Below are 21718 nucleotides of genomic sequence, written 5' to 3'. Positions count from 1 at the left end.
GATAAACATATATCAAATATTTGTCTTATCGAAAGAGATATATCATGATATACCAATGAGTGAAATATTTTATTCAGCACTGGTTTCATGTTTCTTATTATTCGTTTCTCTTATTACAATTTAGATTTGATAACCTTTTATTTTTCGGCTTTAAACAAAACAAGATCATGCCCTAGTCCATGTTGGCAAATAGATTTTCCATATGTAAGCCCATGGAGATTATCCCAGGCATAAGCTTTGAGAAACTATCCCATACATAAGCCCACGAAGACTGTCGCATGAAAACTATCTTATATATAAGCTTGTGGAAGTTGTCTTAGGTATAAACTTTTGGAGGTTATTCCATGCACAAGTCCATAGAGACTATGCCATACATAAACTTGTGGAGGCTATTCATATATTGAGGTTAGTCCAAATTATTTATTATCCATCAGATTATTACATGTTGATTTTATCAAGTTAATTTCAATTGGACAGTATATTCAAGATAAGCATATCATAGCCAAGTAATCGTATCATCAATAATTGATATATATATATATATATATATATATATATATATATATATATATATATATATATATATATATATATATATATATATATATATATAGTTAACACATAAGGGGCGTTAGGTGACCCAACTTGGATCACCATGGTGATCTAAGATCACTGGTGAGCCAAATCCTGGGGTGATCTAATCTCTAGTGATCTAAGATCACTACATTTGGTTTGCCATAGTGTAGTGATTAAAGATCTCGGGTTATGTACAAGCTACTAATTTGGTATGTTACGGGAATTCAAGATCACGGACCATATAATATTAAAAATATCCATGATAATTTGGGAGTTGAGATCGACGATTGGGATAGAAAAATTTTTTTTAGAATAAAACTAAATAGATTTTTTCTTTTTCTAATCAGCACGATGAGAGAAGGAAGGATTTTCTTCTCTTTCGTAGAGATGACGCCCCAAGTATCCATGCATATTTTTTTTCTTCCATGGAGAAGACGTCTCAACTACTCACCCCATATGCGTGGAAAAATATCATGGCAAAAAGAAAATATAGTTTTCTCTCTCTAAAAGTCTCTTAATCATAAGGATATTTTGGTTGACATATTTTAATGTAAGATCACCATAATGAAATGATATTGGATGCCCATCCTCAAGAGGAGGTTTCCTATCACCGCATTGAATGTTGATTTGAGGAGTGAGGGTGATTTGAAATCACCATCATGAAGATCACCATAGTGCAATCAAATATGATGATCTCATCACTTTCACCCACATCACCTTTGATCCTAGATGAATCATCCCATACCAAACACCCCCATAATGTGCTCATGCTTAAAAATCGTATTAAAACAATATTGTCTCATACAAAGCCAAATCCATCAACATGAATCCAACAAATAAATCCAACAGTATATATCCACAAATAATATATATAATAGTGATCATGTATAGAAATTTTTACCTCTATCATTAGCTAAATCTAGATATAGCATTTACCGGTCAATGCCTAGCAGTCAATCTATATAAGTTCAATCCATCCTTGCTCAAATAAATAAATTATTGCTAGTTTTTTAATTTCAGAGCTCTAATATCTGAACTACTCCTAAATATAAGTTTTCTATCTTACAAAATTCAAGACTAAATAATAAATAAGAAATTAGGATTTTATCTTGATTGAAGAGTTAGGGATAAAACCCTTGGTCAGCACTTTTTATCCAGTCCATTGCACCTCCATACAAAATCGATGTTGATCATGAAAGAAGATTGGCATAAGAAGGACGAGACTAGCTAGGTAGTAGCATTTAGCAGCCTAATCAATCAAAAGAGTATAACCAAATTCTCTAGATTAATAAACAGGTGTCTAATCAAGACAAGGATAATAAGTCACGGATTGTCAGTGATGGATCCATGGAGAGCCAACAATGGCCAAGATAAAGGTAGAGAAGATCGGTGGTCGTTCGTTCGTCTCAAAGTCCACAACTAGGTCAACTTAGATCCATGGAGAAGAAAATATAGGACTCTCTTCTTTGGGTCTACCAAGCCATGAGAGATGGAAAGAGAGGATAGAGAGAAATAGAGAGAACATAGGGAGGTCCTTAGATGCTTGAACTAGGGTAGAGGAGAGCTAGCATTGGTGGTAACTAGCACCTGCTAGAGGCTTGAGCTTTGACGAGCGACAATGGTGATAGAGATTAGGGACAGTAGTGACTGCTTACAAGATGGAAGGAGAAGAAAAGGAAAACCGACATAGTGGTCGGCCTAAAATAGGGAATCAGAGCATCTCGTCTTGCTCATGGGCAGCGAGGCTCCATCATGCGATCACTCGAAAATTGGAGGGCTTAGCCAAATGTCCAGTAAGGACCATGATTTCAAGAAGAATGGTGTTGTCAGTGGATCGTAGAAACAAACATGACCATTGTGGTGGGAATCCGATAGTCTCTTAATAGAATCCCGACCACCGATGAGGGCTTTTAATGAATAGTGAGGTCTGGGGAGGGTTGTGGAATTGTAGCACAGTTCAAATGAGGCCCTAAGGATGGTGACATGGTGAGGAAAGGAGATAGCCAAGCAAAGGCATGATTTTTTTTCCTACTTCCTCGACAATATAATCGATTGACTGCTCAATAATGTAGAAACTTGGGTTTTATAGATGATAGAGATTGGGATTTCTAAGCCCCTGATGAAGTTGAGAAGGAACCAGAATTGGACTCAACTAGGTGAACTCTGTTCATTTTTTTTCCATTTTGTATTTGAGCCATTTTCAAAATCAATCCGGCTGTTGGACTGGGCCTCATAATTTTATCGTCTAGATACAACAATCTGGCTCAACCTAATCCTTCTCTAACAACCATAATGCTGAGAGACTTGACCCGGTAATTCTTCTTATTCACCTAAAAAAAGAAAAAATGGAAAAAAAAAAGAAAGCAGTGCACTGTGGGAAGCAGAGTCTTTGTCCTAGTAAAAAGTGCATGCTGCATGTGCCCCTCCTCATCACATGATGCGATGCACATGGCATGACACCTTAGGCTGATCGCATGGAGCTGAGAGCATATGACCAATCACCAGTCTATTTCCATCTAAGCAAGAGGACTTGCTTTCACATATTTGATATGAGACTGAAAATGGACTTATTTTAAAGTTTTTGAGCTAAGGGATAATGTTGGTTTTTTTTTAAATTTATTTTTTTTAAATTATAAACTCCTACAAGGATAAAAATTACATCAATGCTACATAATTATTGTTGCTGCGCCTCTCCGATCGTTTAGGGGCGACGTGGTGCGCATGGTGCAGTGTAGAGTCGCTAGGCTAGAGTAGAGGATGCTGGATGTGGTCTCTAGGAACGTGTAAGAAAAGTCTGCATGCTGGACGGACTAGTGGGGGGTTCTCCGATGAGGAGCCCTCTGATAGTCAAGTCAGTATCGGATTCGAAGAGGGAGAACAGTAAAAATTTGGTGGCGAGAGCTTGAGAGAGAGGGAGAACCAGAGGGGAGGAGCCCTGTGTGTTGATTTGGGCTCTCTTTTATGAGGGGAGGCCTGTTGGGTGTCAGATCATCGCTCGTCGGAGAAGTGGCTGTTAAAAGGCTAAAGTAGTGGGCATTAGCTGGTCCTGACAGGATCAACCATCCGCGAATGGGAAAAGGCTGCCATCATTGTCGTTTGCCAGATCAGGATGCTCTGTGTGCTAGAGACCCTTCGAAGCTTCGACGGGACTCGCTGAGGGCTTAGGCGAAGATTGAGTAAAGTTAGTGGTCGTCCGACAATGTGGATCTCGCCGAGCTGCTGACCTTGCTTGGGTGATCAGACTGGAACCGAACCTATAAAGCTGCAAAAGGGACCTTGCATTGCTATTCGAACTGTGCGGTTCAGCTAGCTAGGCCATGATCGATGCCATGTGCCTATCACATTTTTGTATATTGGACACGTCATCGGATGGATAAAATATGGTCGAACTATGAAGGAATGATTGTCAAAAAAACATTTCAAAAATTGAATCTTGTTTTCGGGCTGTCCAGTGAAAGAGGGGTGGCATATTCTATGCAAAAAAAAAAAAATGGAAAGGCACACACAAGAGTGGCTTATGAAGAGAGACGAAAGTTAGCGAAAATTTGCAGGTGGCTATCTAGGGATGGCAATGGGTAGGATTTGGGTTGGATATTGTACTATCCATCTCCAAACTCAAACTTAATACCCGATACCCAAACCCTATCCGATATCCGATCGGATAAGAAAAGAGATATCCATCCCCATACCCATACCCAACGGGTTCGGGAATACCCATAGATAACCTATTTCTCCATATCCAATCCATATCCATCCCATGCCTATCCCATACCCAAAAAAAATAAACAATCAAAATAATTTTATGCATATTATCAATCAAAATAAAATTATCAATTCAATATAGAACATAATTTATAAGTCCAGATTTATAGAAATCAAATATAGAAATAGAATTACAATTCAACATAGAATGTATAAATAGTCAAAATAATTTTATATATATTATCAATCAAAATAGAATTATAAACATATATATTCGGGTATGGGTTCAGGTATTACCCATATCCGTAGGTTCGGATCGGGTTCGGATTCAGATTTGAATAGAAAACAGCACTATCTATATCCTATTCATATCCGTACTATAGTTTTCGGATTTTATCCAAACCCGATCAAATCCTATTTTTCAGATTTGATCGGATTTGAATAAGGTGCATATCCATCAGATCGGATCAAATTTGCCATCTCTATGGCTATCATAAGATAAAAGGAGACCTCTTCTCCGCCTTTTTCCTCTTTTTTCAGGCCATCTGAATGGCCGGGCTTCACAAGTATATCCATCCATCCATTTGAAAATATCACTAACGTGGCACCTAGCTTCCTACTAATTTGAGATGCAACAGATCAGACGGCTTAGATTAAAGATTCTATTTTCATAATTCGTCCAGGACTGGGAAACACGGAGTTCTACAAATATTATATAGACTTTTCAATTGCCGTACTCCAGCACACCAAGAGAGAATTGATAAAAAGGGAAGAAAATATCACTCTTTTCTTACCCGGAGATCAATCTCCCTATGGTTGCTACATTAACAGGTTAGTGAATATTTTTTTGTTATGTATTTCGCTTGAATGGCTGTACTTCTGTTTAGAACGCTAGAAAAAAAACTGCCGTTGCAGGTTTCCTGATTATTTCGGATTCAGCAGATTCAACGGCTGAGATTAAATCTCCCGTTATCCCATTTCGTCCGGGACTGGGAACATGGAGTCTGGAAAAATTATCCAGGCTTGGCAATTCACAGACTACGTCAAGACAGCGAGAAGAACGAAAGGATTGATCAAAAGAGAAGAAAAGTCATTCTTTGTTCTTTTCACTGCGATTGATCTCTCTTTGGTTGCTTCCGTCGAAAGGTTAGTGACTTCATTAGCGATTAAATGCTTCTTTTGTTTAATTTGCGGCGTTCTTCTCTGATATTTGAATCACTTGGATGAGTTTCTTGATAACTTTGTCTGTCATTACTCTAAATTTTTCCTGATTTTGTTGAAAGACTTCTTTCTGTTCTCTAATAGTATTTGATAATTCCTTCCTTGTTTTTGCCATTGGAGACTTGCGTGGTTACAAGCTCAGGAAAGCTTTTAAACAATCTTTCTGTTCGTAATTCTTGAAACGAGCTGCTTACTTTTCTTCTTCTTTTCCTTTTTCTTTGGAGAATTTTGTATTCCAGCCTTGTTGTTAACACCTGATGTGAAACTTGAAGTTCTGATATCCGTTTCCTTCGATCAATATCCCAGCTGATCACTGTCAACAATTTTAGCTTAGCTTTATGCCATCGGTGTTATAGCCCAAGCCCAAGTCCAATTTAAAAGACCCAAGCCCATATATATATATATAAAAAAAAAGAACAGGGGAACCGGGAAGAAGACTCTCGGTAGGAGACTTCTTCTCTGATTAAACCACGGTGATCAGGAGTCCTAGGACAACCAGGAGTCCTAGAACTCTCTATAAAAAGGCTCTCCCCTTCCTTAGAAGCCCTCCACCGGTCTTTTTCCCCTCTCTTCCTCCCTGATTTCTCCGATTGGAGCCGTGGATACTTGTTTCGTGCTCGCCGCGATTGCTCGCCGGCGGGGTCACCGGAGGCCGAAGTAAGCTTTCCTCCTCTTCCTCTCTTCTTTCTCCTTCTTCCCGTGCCTCTGTGCACGACTGCCGGCGACGGGTGTCGCCGATTTTTGTCGGAGAAGGGACCCCTGTTTGGTCTCTTCTTCCCTTTGGTTTTCCGGTGCCGGCGATCACTACCGATCGCCGGCCCTGCCTCTCCGAACTTGAGAGAGATTGCCCCCCCTCTGCCGTCGGGTTCGCCGTGTCGGCCGTGGCCTGAATGGCCGATCAAAGGAGGGAACCTGCCGGTCCCCTGTTTCAGCCAGGAAGGAGCCCGAGAAAGAAAAAAAAGAAGAAAAGAAAAGAAAAGAAAAAGAAAAAGAAGAAAAAGAGAAAAGAAAATAAAAAAAAGAAAGAGAAAAAGAAAGGAAGAGAGAAACTTTCTCTCTCTGCTCTCTCTCTTAGATTTTTAGGATTTATGGAATTAAAAAAAAAAATATATATAATAATAATAATTAAAAAAAATATAAGAAGAGTTTTCATGGATCAATCCAAAAATCCTGGACGCTGTCGTCTAGTTAATCCATATGAGGACATTGGATTTTAACAAATTTTAATTTTTTAATTCGATGAAATTTTGATCAAAAATATGATATTTGACGTACCAGGTCCGGAGAAGGATTTTCAAGATTTCTAGAATTCCTAGTTTGGATTTTCTTTTGACGTAAGTAGTGTTTACTTTTATTGAATTTATCTGGTAAATTATAAATTATGAATTAAATAAATTCATGGCATGCTTGTATTGAAAATATTTATTGAAAATAATTGTTGACATTATTTATGATTGAAGTTATTTGTTGAAATTATTTATGATTGAAGTTATTTGTTGAAAAATTATTATGATGATGTATGATCATAGAGAATGATATGATTGATTTGACTCGAATATCATTTATTTATATTATTTTTGAAAATAATATATGAATTGGAAGATGATATGAATTTGACAACCTGACTATGTAAAGGATCCCGCCAATGGGGGCATATACGTTGGCAATTGATTGTCCTGAGGATTTATGTCGCCAGCGAGACTAGCGACATGTCGCCAGAGAGACCAGCGACAAATCGCCAGCGAGACCAGCGGTTCCAAAGGACTTGGCTGCCAGATGATTCGCAGCCCACCGCAAGCAGATACGCAGTATTATGACTCTGCCACAGGAAAAATGTGGTCATAGTCATGGTTGGTAAGAAGAACTTAAGAAATTGATGAATTTAAGATGATAAGCATAATTTGAAATTATGATGAATTGAAATTTTATATATGATTGATAGTATGATTATGATTTCATGAATTTACATATTGATTTTGTTATTATCAGTAAACCGACATGTACAGTATTATTGTCTGATTTATTCAGTTAAAGGTATACACTGCTTACTGGGCTATTTAGCTCATGATGAGTTTTATATTTTTCTTTACAGATCCAGAAAATTAGCATGATGCGGGATTTCAGTTGGGAGAGCGATTAGAGATGGAGTTAGCTCATTTGATTTAGGATTTTCTCAGAATTGATTCAAGACTTTTATTTTAAGTGTTGACTTTATCAGACAATTATTTTTCTTTTGGATACTGAGTTTTGATTTATTATTTGAACTAAGGTTTGATTGTTAAAAATTAAAAAATTATTTAACTTTATGTGTAAGATATCATGATGAGATGCCTTGCATGCTTATGGAAAAAATTTTCTATGAGTATGCGGCGGTTGCCATGACCCTCGATTCACAATCTCGGGTCGGAAGTGTGACAATTAATAGGTATCAGAGCATAAGTAGATAGATAAAGACATGTAGAATAGAATGAGCGAGTGATGGGTAGATATTAGGAAATTTGAGAGATTAGTTATGATGATTATGATCTGACCTGTCTCAAGTAAGTTTATAACCTTATTAAGGATAAGTTATTATCTCAAATTTGTCATAAGTCAAAATGCCTCCACAACGAACGAAGAATACTCAAGGAGCGGTAGGAGGGACATCAAATCCACTTGGTGATAACACTCCCCAATTGAATAGCGGCACATCTTAGCAGGAGGGAATCCTTGAACCTACCGAAAATACTCCGACAGTACAGGAGGAGCCGAACATGACTCAACTAATGCAAACTCTGATCGGAGTAGTTCAAACACAACAATAGTTACTTCAACAACAACATGCACAGCCACGTCAGCATTTTCCACCGACACCTGGACATGGAGAACATCCAATGCAGAGAAACAATATCATCGAGTTTAAGAAGCTAGCCCCTCCAGCCTTCAAAGGGACCATTGAGCCACTGCAAGCAGATAACTGGATTATGGAAATGGAGAAGGCATTCGCCGTGCAAGAATGCCATGATGAAGAGAAGATCCGCTACACAGCATATCTGTTACAAGGCGAGGCATACAACTGGTGGCGTATACTTGAACAAAAATATGAACACGATAGGATACCACTCACTTGGGAGAGATTTCGAGATGAATTCTTTCACAAGTACTTCCCTCGAAGTGTCAGAATACAGAAAGAGCAGGAGTTCATTCATCTGAAATAGGAGAATAGATCCGTTGCAGAATATGAAGCTAAATTCACGGAGTTAGCCAAGTTTGTTCCAAGATTAGTTGAGATTGAGCAAGACAGAGTACATAAATTTGAAATGGGACTGAAGACAGAAATTAGAAAACAAGTTGTACCCTATGAGTTAACTACTTATGCCTCAGTTGTGAATAAAGCTCTAATAATTGAGAGGGAAGTTAATGAAGCACATGCGAAGAGAGAACGAAATCAGAAGAAGAGAAATAGGTTTGGTGGAACTCAGGGATGAAATCAGAACAATAAGGGTCCAGCAAAGAAGCCAGCAAATGATAAGAATCGTGAGAATGAGACAGCTAGATGTTCGAGATGTGGCCGAAAAGAGCATGAGTCTTCTAATTGCCTATGGAATACTGGTTCTTGTTTTAGCTGTGGACAGAAAGGACACAAAATTGTAGATTGCCCCCAGAGGAATGAGAATAGACCCACACAAACAAAGGATGGAGGTCAAAAGCCAAAAACTCAAGGAAGGATCTATGCACTCACACAATAGGATGCTCAGGCCTCTAATGCTGTGGTGACAGGTATCATTCCTGTATTTGATATTCATGCTTCAGTTTTGTTTGATTCTGGTGCTACACACTCCTTTATATCCACTACTTTTATTAGACAACATGATATAGACCTATGAAAATTAAATTATATGTTGAGACACCAGTAGGTGGTATTTTGAGTACCGAAAGTGTGTGCAAGTCATGTAGTATCAGAATAGGAGAAAGAGAATTACCGACAGATTTGGTGGTCCTAGATATGCATGATTTCGATGTCATTCTAGGAATGGATTGGCTTGCTACTTATCATGCCTCTGTGGATTGTCATGGAAAGAGAGTGAACTTTCAAATACCGGAAGAATTAACATTCAGTTTTGATGGAAGTACAGGAACCACCCCTCCACGTATTATTTCACTTGGGCAAGCTAGACAGATGCTAAGAAAGGGATGTAGAGGTTACCTAGTATCAATAAAGAATAAAGAACATGATGAATTGAAGTTACAGGATATTTCTATTGTAAATGAATTTTCGGATGTATTCATTGATGATTTAACCGGACTACCACCAGACAGAGAAATTGAATTTACCATTGAGTTGGCGCCCAATACCAGTCCGATTTCTAAAGCTCCTTACCGAATGGCTCCTATGGAGTTAAAGGAGTTAAAAGATCAATTACAGGATTTGTTGGATAAAGATTTTATAAGGCCTAGTGTATCTCCTTGGGAAGCTTCAGTCTTATTTGTGAAGAAGAAAGATGGTAGTATGAGGCTTTGTATCGACTATAGAAAGTTGAATAAGAACACTATCAGAAATAAGTATCCTCTATCTCGAATCGATGATTTGTTTGATCAGCTGCAAGATGCACAAATCTTTTCTAAAATTGATCTTCGTTCAGGATATCATCAGTTAAAAATCAAAACAGATGACATACCAAAGACTGCATTTAGAACTCGTTATGGACATTATAAATTTCTAGAGATGCCATTTGGGTTAACCAATGCTCCAACGGCCTTTATGGATTTAATGAACAGAATATTCAAATCCTATCTTGATAAGTTTATTGTCGTATTTATTGACGATATCTTGATATATTCAAGAAGCAAATTGGAGCATGAAGAATATTTACGATGTGTACTACAAATATTGAGGAAAGAAAAGCTTTATGCCAAATTTAAGAAGTGTGAATTTTGGTTGGACAAAATAGTCTTTTTAGGACACATCGTGTCTAAAGATAGAATTTCTGTGGATCCAACAAAAGTGGAAGCTGTGATGCAGTGGAACAGACCTACAAATATTTCTGAGATTCGAAGCTTTCTGAGAATGACAGGTTATTACAGACGATTTGTAGAAGGATTCTCCCGCATAGCTGCACCTTTGACTCGTCTTACTCAAAAAGGGGTTAAATTCGAGTGGACCGAAGATTGTGAACAGAGTTTTCAAGAGTTAAAACAACGATTAGTTTCAGCCCCTATCCTTACTATACCAACAGGAGATGAAGGATTCACAATATATAGTGATGCATCTAAAAAGGGACTTGGCTGTGTATTGATGCAACATGGTAAGGTAGTGGCCTACGCCTCAAGACAATTGAAACCATATGAATAGAATTATCCGACATATGATTTGAAATTAGCTGCAGTGATTTTTGCCTTAAAAATTTGGAGACATCACTTATACGGTGCGCAGTGTGAAGTATTTACTGATCATAAGAGTTTGAAGTATATTTTTACGCAGAAGGAATTAAACATGAGACAGAGAAGGTGGTTAGAACTGTTGAAAGATTATGATTTAACAATTCATTATCATCCCGGAAAAGCTAATGTCGTTGCTGATGCCCTTAGTAGAAAATCCGTGGAAAATTTGACGGTTTTAATCACACATCAAAGCCAATTATTGGAGGATATAAGAAAACTGAAATTAGACATCCGAATATATGACTCAACAGTACGATTAGCCAACATGAGGGTTCAGCCAACACTCATTGAAAGAATTATAGTTGCTCAGAATGATGATCCACAACTAATGAAAATAAGAAATTCAGTGGAAGCTGGTGTTCAATCTGAATTCAAGATACATGATGATGGTTCGTTGAGGTTCGAAAATAGAATTTGCATACCCAATGATTCAGTACTCAAGCATGAAATACTTCAGGAAGCACATCAGACCGGTTATACAGTTCATCCGGGAGGTACTAAGATGTATAGAGACTTAAAGGAAATATACTGGTGGAATAATATGAAGAGAGATCGCTCAATTTGTGGCTCAATGTTTGATGTGTCAACAAGTTAAAGCTGAACATCAGAGACCTGCGGGACTACTTCAACCTCTTGATATTCCAGTATGGAAGTGGGAACATATCACTATGGATTTTGTAACTGGACTACCTAAGACTTCAAGTAAAAATGATGCAGCCTGAGTGATTGTGGACCGATTGACAAAGTCTGCACACTTTCTATCAATTAGAGTTGGATTTACTTTGGAAAGACTAGCAAAATTATATATGAAAGAAATTGTAAGGCTACATGGAATTTCAGTGACCATCGTATCGGATCGAGACACCAAATTTGTATCACAGTTTTGGAAGAGCTTACACAAGGCATTAGGAACAAAATTGAACTTCAGTACAGTTTTTCATCCACAGACTGATGGTCAGTCAGAGAGAACTATTCAGATCTTAGAAGATATGTTGAGAACTTGTATTTTGGATATGAAAAGTTCATGGGATGAGCATCTACCTTTGATTGAGTTCGCTTACAATAACAGTTATCAGGCTAGCATTGGTATGGCACCTTATGAAGCATTATATGGTAGAAGATGTCGATCACTGATTCACTGGGATGATGTTGGTGAGTAGAGAATATTGGGTCTCGAACTTGTTCAACAAGCAGTCGAGAAGATTCAATTAATTAAAGAACGACTTCGGACAGCACAAAGCAGACAGAAAAGTTATGCAAATAACAAGAGACGGAAATTAGAATTTCAAATTGGTGACCATGTATTTCTCAAAGTGTCTCCTTCAAAAAGAATCTCAAGATTTGATATTCGTGGCAAATTGAATCCTAGATATATGGGTCCGTTTGAGATTTTGGAAAGAATTGGTGAGGTGGCGTATAGACTTGCCTTACCACCTTCACTTGCAGGAGTACATAATATTTTTCATGTTTCTATGTTAAAGAAATATTTACCAGACCCAAGTCACATCGTGGAACTTGAACCATTGCAAGCTAGAAAGGAGTTATCATATGAAGAATATCCTGTACGGATCGTGGACTGTAAAGAACAAGTGCTAAGACGTCGCAACATTTCTTATGTCAAGGTACAGTGGAGTCGACATTCGGAAAGAGAAGCTACTTGGGAACTAGAGGAAGAAATGAAGCAAAAATATCCCCAGCTCTTCGAGACCACAGGTATGAAAAATTTCGAGGACGAAATTTTTTTAGGGGTGAAGAATGTTATAGCCCAAGCCCAAGTCCAATTTAAAAGACCCAAGCCCATATAAAAAAAAAAAAAAAGAACAGGGGAATCGGAAAGAAGACTCCCGATAGGAGTCTTCTTCTCCGATTAAACCATGGTGATCGGGAGTCCTAGGACGACCAGGAGTCCTAGGGCTCTCTATAAAAAGGCTCTCCCCTTCCTTAGAAGCCCTCCACCGATCCTTTTCCCCTCTCTTCCTCCCTGATTTCTCTGATTGGAGCCGCGGATACTTGTTTCGTGCTCGCCGCGATTGCTCGCCGGCGGGGTCACCGGAGGCCGAAGTAAGCTTTCCTCTTCCTCTCTTTTTTCTCCTTCTTCCCGTGCCTCTGTGCACGATTGCCGGCTACGGGTGTCGTCGATTTTTGTTGGAGAAGGGACCCCTATTTGGTCTCTTCTTCCCTTTGGTTTTCCGACGCCGGCGATCACTACGGACCGCCGGCCCTGCCTTTCCGAACTCGAGAGAGATTGCCCCCCCTCTGCCGTCGGGTTCGCCGTGTCGGCCATGGCCTGAACAGCCGGTCAAGGGAGGGAACCTGCCGGTCCCCTGTTTCGACCAGGAAGGAGCCCGAGAAAAAAAAAAAAGAAGAAAAGAAAAGAAAAGAAAAAGAAAAAAAAGAAAAAGAGAAAAGAAAATAAAAAAAAAAGAGAGAGAAAAAGAAAGGGAGAGAGAAACTTTCTCTCTCTGCTCTCTCTCTTAGATTTTTAGGATTTATGGAATTAAAAAATATATATATATAATAATAATTAAAAGAAATATAAGAAGAGTTTTCATGGATCAATCCAAAAATCCTGGACGTTGTCGTCTAGTTAATCCATGTGAGGACATTGGATTTTAATAAATTTTAATTTTTTAATTCGATGAAATTTTGATCAAAAATATGATATTTGACGTACCAGGTCTGGAGAAAGATTTTCAAGATTTCTAGAATTTCTAGTTTGGATTTTCTTTTGAGGTAAGTAGTGTTTACTTTTATTGAATTTATCTGGTAAATTATAAATTATGAATTAAATAAATTCATGGCATGCTTGTGATTGAAAATATTTATTGAAAATAATTGTTGACATTAGTTATGATTGAAGTTATTTGTTGAAATTATTTATGATTGAAGTTATTTGTTGAAAAATTATTATGATGATATATGATCATAGAGAATGATATGATTGATTTGATTCGAATATCATTTATTTATATTATTTTTGAAAATAATATATGAATTGGAAGATGATATGAATTTGACAACCTGACTATGTAAAGGACCCCCCAATGGGGGCATATACGTTGGCAATTGATTGTCCTGAGGGTTTATGTCGCCAGCGAGACCAGCGACATGTCACCAGAGAGACCAGCGACAAACCACCAGCGAGACTAGCGGTTCCAAAGGACTTGGCTGCCAGATGATTCGCAGTCCACCGCAAGCAGATACGCGGTATTATGACCCTGCCACAGGAAAAATGTGGTCATAGTCATGGTTGGTAAGAAGAACTTAAGAAATTGATGAATTTAAGATGATAAGCATAATTTGAAATTATGATGAATTGAAATTTTATATATGATTGATAGTATGATTATGATTTCATGAATTTACATATTGATTTTGTTATTATCAGTAAACCGACATGTACAGTATTATTGTCTGATTTATTCAGTTAAAGGTATACACTGCTTACTGGGCTATTTAGCTCATGATGAGTTTTATATTTTTCTTTACAGATCCAGAAAATTAGCATGATGCGGGATTTCGGTTGGGAGAGCGATTAGAGATGGAGTTAGCTCATTTGATTTAGGATTTTCTCAGAATTGATTCAAGACTTTTATTTTAAGTATTGACTTTGTCAGACAATTATTTTTCTTTTGGATACTGAGTTTTGATTTGTTATTTGAACTAAGGTTTGATTGTTAAAAATTAAAAAATTATTTAACTTTATGTGTAAGATATCATGATGAGATGCCTTGCATACTTATGGAAAAAATTTTCTATGAGTATGCGGCGGTTGCCATGACCCTTGATTCACAATCTGCAATCTCTCTCTCTATTCATGTGTGTTCTTTTGTTTTCTTTTCCCTTTTGTGCTGCTGTGTGACTAAGCTCTTCATCTTTTTGGTATCAGTGTCTGAAAACATGGCAATCATGAGATTGAAGAAAGGGATGAAGGTAGAGGTGTCGAGCAAGAGGGAAGTGACTCTGGGCTCTTGGCGGCGTGCTGAGATCATATCCGGTAACGGGCACACCTATCAAGTCAAATATGAAAGCTACCAACCTGGCATGGCTGCAGCAACTGAAAGAGTACCGAGAAAGTTCATTAGGCCATTGCCTCCATCAGTGGTTTATTTGTCGAATTGGACTCCCGATGACATTGTAGAAGCATTTGACAACCACTCGTGGAAGCTCGCAAGAGTGTCAAGTGTGGCTTATGGGGACTACTATTTTGTTGGAATCATTGGATCTTGTAAGCAAATCAGAGCTCATAAATCTGAACTTAGGGTGCAACATTTTTAGGAAGACAACCACTGGGTTACAACTCGGAATGTAAGTGATAAAATCTTTTTCTATCTATAACTACTATATCCTCTCTTATTTAATATCTTTATATTCATTATTTTTTTTGTTAATATTACTGTAAGATGGGGTGGGCTTTAATTTCTACTGATTCATGTGTTTTAGACAACTTGGGGGTGTTTGGTTGAGGGGAGTGGGGGTCTGAAATCGGAATCGGAATGAGTGACTCCCATTCTAGCCGTTTGGTTGGGAGGAGTCCCATTCCGATTTCGATTCCAGGGTGGAATGGGAATGGCTCAATCTATATAGAACTCAATCCCTACTCTCCTCTATGGATTCAAATTTCTGGGGGTGTTTGGTTTGCAATCGAAATCAAAATGGAAATGGAAATCGGAATGGCTTGGAATCGGAATTGGAATGGCCAAATCCCCCGAAGCATTTGGTTCGTGAATGGAATCGGAATCGAAATTAGAATTGGAATGAAAATTTGAATCCATAGAAGAGAATAGGGATTGAGTTCTATATAGATTGAGCCATTTTTATTCCATTCCACCTCGGAATCGGAATCGGAATCGGAATGGGACTCCTAACCAAACGGTTGGAATGGGAGTTATCCATTTCAATTCCGATTTCAGATCTCCACTCTCTAACCAAACACCCCTGGAGCAATTCCGATTCCGATTCTGGTTACGAACAAAATGCTTCAGAGGATTTGGCCATTCCGATTTTGATTTCAAACCATTTCGATTCTCATTCCCATTTTGATTTTGGTTATGAACCAAACACCCCCTTTGTTTCTTGTATGCTAAAAAATGATCTCTAGCTGCAATATTGCCTACATAGCTTTTCTTGTTGGTTGTTCTTTTATTGCAGCTCATGTTCTCATCACTTGATAGCAGGACTCTGGCACATTTAAGGATGGAAAGGTCATAAGGTGCAACCATCATAAAGGACTCCCTGGTCTGAACAGTGGCCTGAGGAAAAGGCACAGCATCTGCTTGCAACCTGCTGAGTTATGCATGCATGCTTCCATGAATCACAGAGATTTTGGATCTTCTGATTCACTAGAAGCAAATGATGCCCATAGTATCTCATCCTCTGTTGATAGCTGTAGTCCTCGCAGCAATGTTTGTTTGTCGCCCTGCCATCTTACAACTTATCCAACTCAAGGCAGGTCTCTTGATCATCACTTAGAATTACATACTTACCACTGTACCATGATGGCATTGTATTCACCTGAACACTTCACTTGGGAGCAAGAAGCATTCATGACAGACCTCCGTCTTCATCTCCATATTTCAACTGATGAACATCGAGAAGAGCTAAAGCATTTAGCATCCACTCAAAGTGATAGAGAGAGTTATGCCTAAGTCATTGGAGGAATCCTTTCGAGTTTGAGCTCTTTGTATGCTTCTTTTCCTTTTAAATTGTTCCATTTCATTGTGAGGTAGCATATCATGCTGTAGACACTTCTTTGAAATGTTATTTCTGGCATATAAGATCATGCATTACAGTGGAAACATTTGCTACAGCAATGAGATATAGTGTTTGTTGGCCTATATAGGTGTTGGTTATTTTTGTTCTTTCTACATATTGATATCACACTTGTGACCCAAACTGCTTTTAAAGTAGTCAATTTTATGAATAATTGTTAAAGGAACAATGTTCAGCCTGTGCTCTTGAGGATTATGAGATAATTTTCTCCTACAGGACTTCTTGTGGTGCTCCAGTGTGAAATTATTTGCTTTGGTATATTTATGACCAACTTCTCTGTAGTCAATAATTTTGCAGATGCATATACTCAATTGACTCTTCTGCTGCTTCAATGCCCTTTTTCTTTGTTAAAGAATTTAATATTTAGTAAAGTGACTATACTACCAGTCATTTAAAACAAGGTTTGCTGTACCGTACCGAACCAGACGGTCCGGGACATACCATACCATATGGGGGCATACCAACACTAGATACACCAAACCAGCCCATATTGACTTAGTAATTTGTTGGCACTTGGCACTAGCATGGGGCCTAGTACCGAGATGGTGAATCTTGATTTAAAATTAATGCATCCTATGTTTGATAAGCTTCATTTACTTGGATGTATGATATGAATAGTATCTCCCTCCATCATCATACCCTCCTTGCTTGAAATGCAAATTACTAGGAACACCATATTCTTTTCTATGTTGTCTCCGCACAGCATGTCCAGAAGCCCAATGCAAACTTGAATGCATATTCATCTTAAGGTCTTAAGTAAAATTCCTATATTACTATAAATCTTACTATTTGACATCTCTTCTATGACATTAGCATCCAATACTTCTATAGTATTGTTGTCTGAATTCCTCTGTTTTCTCCATATATCTTTTCTTTATTGTTACATTTTTTTTCTTGCTGTTTTTTTCCTATCTTTGTACTTTCATATGCTTAATCGAAGTGATTAGGCTCTATCCAATCTCACTCTCTCAAGCAAAAATATCTTAGACACACTTAAATAGAATGATAGAAAGCAACTTTGGTGTTGACCATTCCAAAATACTATTAATGTTTTTAGTTCTTTTTTCTACTAACCCAAATGATTTTCTTAGTTTTTTTTTTTTTTGGGTACAACGGTTCATAGTTCTTATTGCACTACTTTTCATCATGGGTTGTTGGATTCCACTCTCTGCAAGAGTCCACTCTCTGCAAGAGAATATTGTTTGATATCTTCGTAGCATATTCAGCTTTCACGAACTTCTGCAAATTCAGAATTTATTTGCTTGAGACACTACGTTGTGTAACTGACAAGGATGCTCCACAGTTGAGAAAGGTCGGGTACATACAGAGATAGATTTTATTTATTTGTGCATATATTTAAGGCAGACAGTATTCTTATGTGCGTGGTTCTAAATCATTACTCTTATTTCAAGAAGTTCCGCATATCAAATCCTCAATTGCTATGTTCTCTATTTATATGACTCCATATTAATAGAGAATGTAACACAAACAGCCAACTCTAAGGATGTAAAACATAATTTCTTAAACATGACTTCATTCTCTATCAGTAACATCTACTAATCAGGGTCATCAAGCATATTGTCTATGTTCCTAAGGGCTCTTGTTATCTTTCTATAGGTGAAAAATCTATTTTCTGTTGCATGGTTTAAACAGAAAATAATTAGTGGAAACAAGTTGACGGAAGAAGTATCACAAAGAATATGAACACAACTTATCTTATTTTTAATTGTTTTTCTATTCATGATTTAAGAATGGAAACCACTCGTATGGCATGTTGCTAAATCAATATTCATATTCTGAGACATTGTGGATATCGAACTTCTAAATTGTTGCCAGCCAATGTGGCCATTTATGTAAAAACTTGGTTGTAAGCTAGAGTTTTTGAAATGTGATTTTGGTCTCTATTTATCTTATGAATTAAGTTCATGCCCTATCAATGATAGATCTTACTCATGTTCATCAAGCAAATTTTCTTGCATTTAATAGCTCCATTGTATATATCTTGATAGAAAATCAATCATCCAGTAGTTCCATGCTTTAAAACTAAAAATGGATGGTGGAACAACTTGATGGAGAAGTACAATGAACGAAGTGGTGGCAATATTTGTTCCATCCCACAAATCCAACTGGAACCAGGAACAAAATTAGCAGGTTTAGATTGGACATAATCTGTTTCTGGTCATAGAATGGGTTGACAAGACCGACATGTTTATTAAATGATCCGCTTTAGGTTTAGAGGCTTGACGCACTTGATCTAGCTTGACCAAACTTGACCTGTTTAATAATTGGGTTGGGACACAAACCAAATCAGAAAGTGGTCCATTATTATGAGTTTACCTCTATAAGGATAAACCCATATATTTAAAGAATGTTATGTAGAGCAATTTGTTTATTAGAGGTGTGGCTAATGGATTAATATACATCCGCAGATTAACTTGGTTATAAACTTATAATGGATTAACAATCTACAACAACTAAGTTTGAATGAAGCATGGATTGCCTCAGGAGATTAAGCACAACATTAATTCCACTCATAGGAACAACGGAATGCAACATCATTCAACGGCATCAATCATTATGGTAATATATTTAACTGTTAGAAAGTAGATCATTAGCAGACTGAGTCAAGAGTTACGTCTTAAAACTTTAGTTTGTGAAGGGATGGCATTTTGTCTGAGATTGGTGGGTCAGAGACCCTTTTGTAATGAAAAATGAAGATTTGCAGCCTCAGTGTAATGTATTCCATTCCAATTAACTTACTCTGTAGTATCATTGCATCCTTTTGCTATTACTAAGCTCCTTTTAGAAATCTTTGTTTGTCCACAAGAGATTTGACTATGATAGTCCAATGGCAGCCCCCATATCCGTAGCATGCTATTATGCGATGTTCAAATCCTGAAAAACACAGGTCAGCATAAAATGCTTTTCTTTATGAATTTGTTTGTTTACCTTTGTTATAAGGAAAGCACACATCAAAGTTTGGAAGCTGCTCAAGATCGAACAGGAAATTGAACCAGATCTATCAAAGACTTTAGCATCAGTGGACTTGTTGAGTTCAATGGAATGAAAACATAAGCTGCCCAACATGATCATGTAGATAACTCATATATTTTTGAACTTGGCCACATTTCTTCAGAGAGAAGCCTAGATGTTGGGGTTAGTTGAGTCATAAGTACTTGCAGAATTTTAAACCACTAATGGCCATTTCGATAATTAGTAAATTCCAACACTTTAATGATGCAAGATATTTTGATATTTTGGACAGAATTCTTTTAAGTGATAGAAAAATGATATTCCATACCGGTCCGAACTGGCCGATACACCCCTACCAAACCGTACCAACAAGGAGCTGGTCCGATTCAGGCTGGATTTTTGGAAAATGGGCGAAACTGGACCGAACTGGACTGAAGCAGTAGGTTCGGTATGGCATCGGCCCGAACCGCCTGATACCGGGCGGTTTGGTCCGGTTCAGGGCAGGTTTGGTCTGGTTCGGCCCGATTTTTTTTTTAAGTGCCAACAGGTAGGTTTTTTTTTTTGATTTTTTTTATTATTGATAGGTATGGTACAGTCTGGTATGGTGTGGTACTGTATCATATTGGCCGGCAACCAGCACGGATTTTGATACTAAGTCTATGAACCTTTCAAGAAAGTGTTGCCACATATTGCACTATTTTGCCGTACCTCAGAATGTTAATTAGTCTTTTTTATTAGCAGCCTGTAATTTCAGTTTAAGTTATAGAATCATATATTTTTCTACTGAAGTTGAAATGGTTAGAATTTCAGTTTGACGGCCACCACTCATTTTTTTATGATTGAAGAAATAGATTATTTACTTCTACACTAATGTTAAAATAGAAAATAGGTTATGCTGTCTACTAGAAGAGTTATGTTACCAGAACTGATTATTTTGGGAAATCAGCCTATATATCATGCAAAGAAGTTAACTATTTAGTTATGCATTTATGATCTAATGTGTCACTAGAAGGTTGCCTTATGGAGGATACATGTACCCTATCAAAATACTTGCATTTCTCTTATAAATCATTTTGCAAATTTACTTGACAAACTTGAATCTAAGTGGAAGTCCTTGAAACCTTAAGTCCAAATTCGAACTCCAACTGTCCTTTCAGAATAGAAGCAATAACTTGGTCCTCTTTTTGTGAAAAAAATGCACCAGCAAGGTCATTTTGGCCTATATCAAACATGTAAAGTCCTTGACGGAAGAAATCGACCTGAGGAATATATGTCTTGAATTTGTTGTCTGTAAGAAAGCAAAAAAATTTGCATGCTATATTACAAGATCAATTATGATAAATGTATGCCATGAACCAAAGTATCAGCATCAAGTATATCTGTACATATAAGTTCATTTAATGACATTTTTATTCTTATATCAGTGTGCAGATGAGTATTATTACCAAAGTTCGCTGTCTTGGTGCCAGACTTCATAATAGTACCATCAGATTGCAATGTTGGTACGTGGTATGGTATGAGACAGCGAGACACATTGAGTATCAGTATGGTATGAGATTGTATATTGATAAAATATGGTACATCCGTATGGTACGGTACTGACCGGTGCAGCAAACCTAGATTATTACCATTAAGCACCTGATGAGATTCTGGACCTTTCAGATTCTAGGAATTCTTCAGTGGTTCAAGCAGAAAGGTCCAACTATCTTTCATCAAAATATATGTCCAAATGGCGAAGCTTGAGTTGCACGTAGATGGTTCCAGCATGGATATTTTACACCCAAAAGGCCAGACCAAAGATGAGCATCACAGTCACAATGCTAGTCAATCCACCAAGGTCAACCAATGAAGGATACAGGTGGGAGCCACCAATGGCTTAGATTCATCCATGGATCCGTAGGAAGCAATATAGTGATGGTATGTGATTTTGAGTTTTTGTCAAAGTTATATTCGAATAAGATATCTTACAATTGCATCTTTAAAAGCTTCATTCCAACTTCTAGAAAGGTTTTGAACTCACTAACTATTTTAAACCCTCAGAGATCAACAATAA

The 21718-nt window shown here is 37.5% G+C and overlaps 1 long non-coding RNA gene across 1 annotated transcript; it reads left to right on the top strand.

The window, feature by feature from the left end:
* The first annotated feature begins 5223 nt into the window (after nt 1-5223).
* Nucleotides 5224-16772, top strand: LOC105060465 (uncharacterized). The gene is made up of 3 exons (XR_012142839.1): nt 5224-5424; nt 14810-15228; nt 16098-16772. It is a non-coding gene; the product is annotated as an uncharacterized lncRNA (long non-coding RNA).
* Nucleotides 16773-21718: the final 4946 nt, after the last annotated feature.

The sequence above is a fragment of the Elaeis guineensis genome, chromosome 7, assembly GCF_000442705.2.
Source record: "Elaeis guineensis isolate ETL-2024a chromosome 7, EG11, whole genome shotgun sequence".
Classification (NCBI taxonomy): Eukaryota; Viridiplantae; Streptophyta; class Magnoliopsida; order Arecales; family Arecaceae; genus Elaeis; species Elaeis guineensis.
This window is presented reverse-complemented; position numbering and strand designations above follow the sequence as displayed.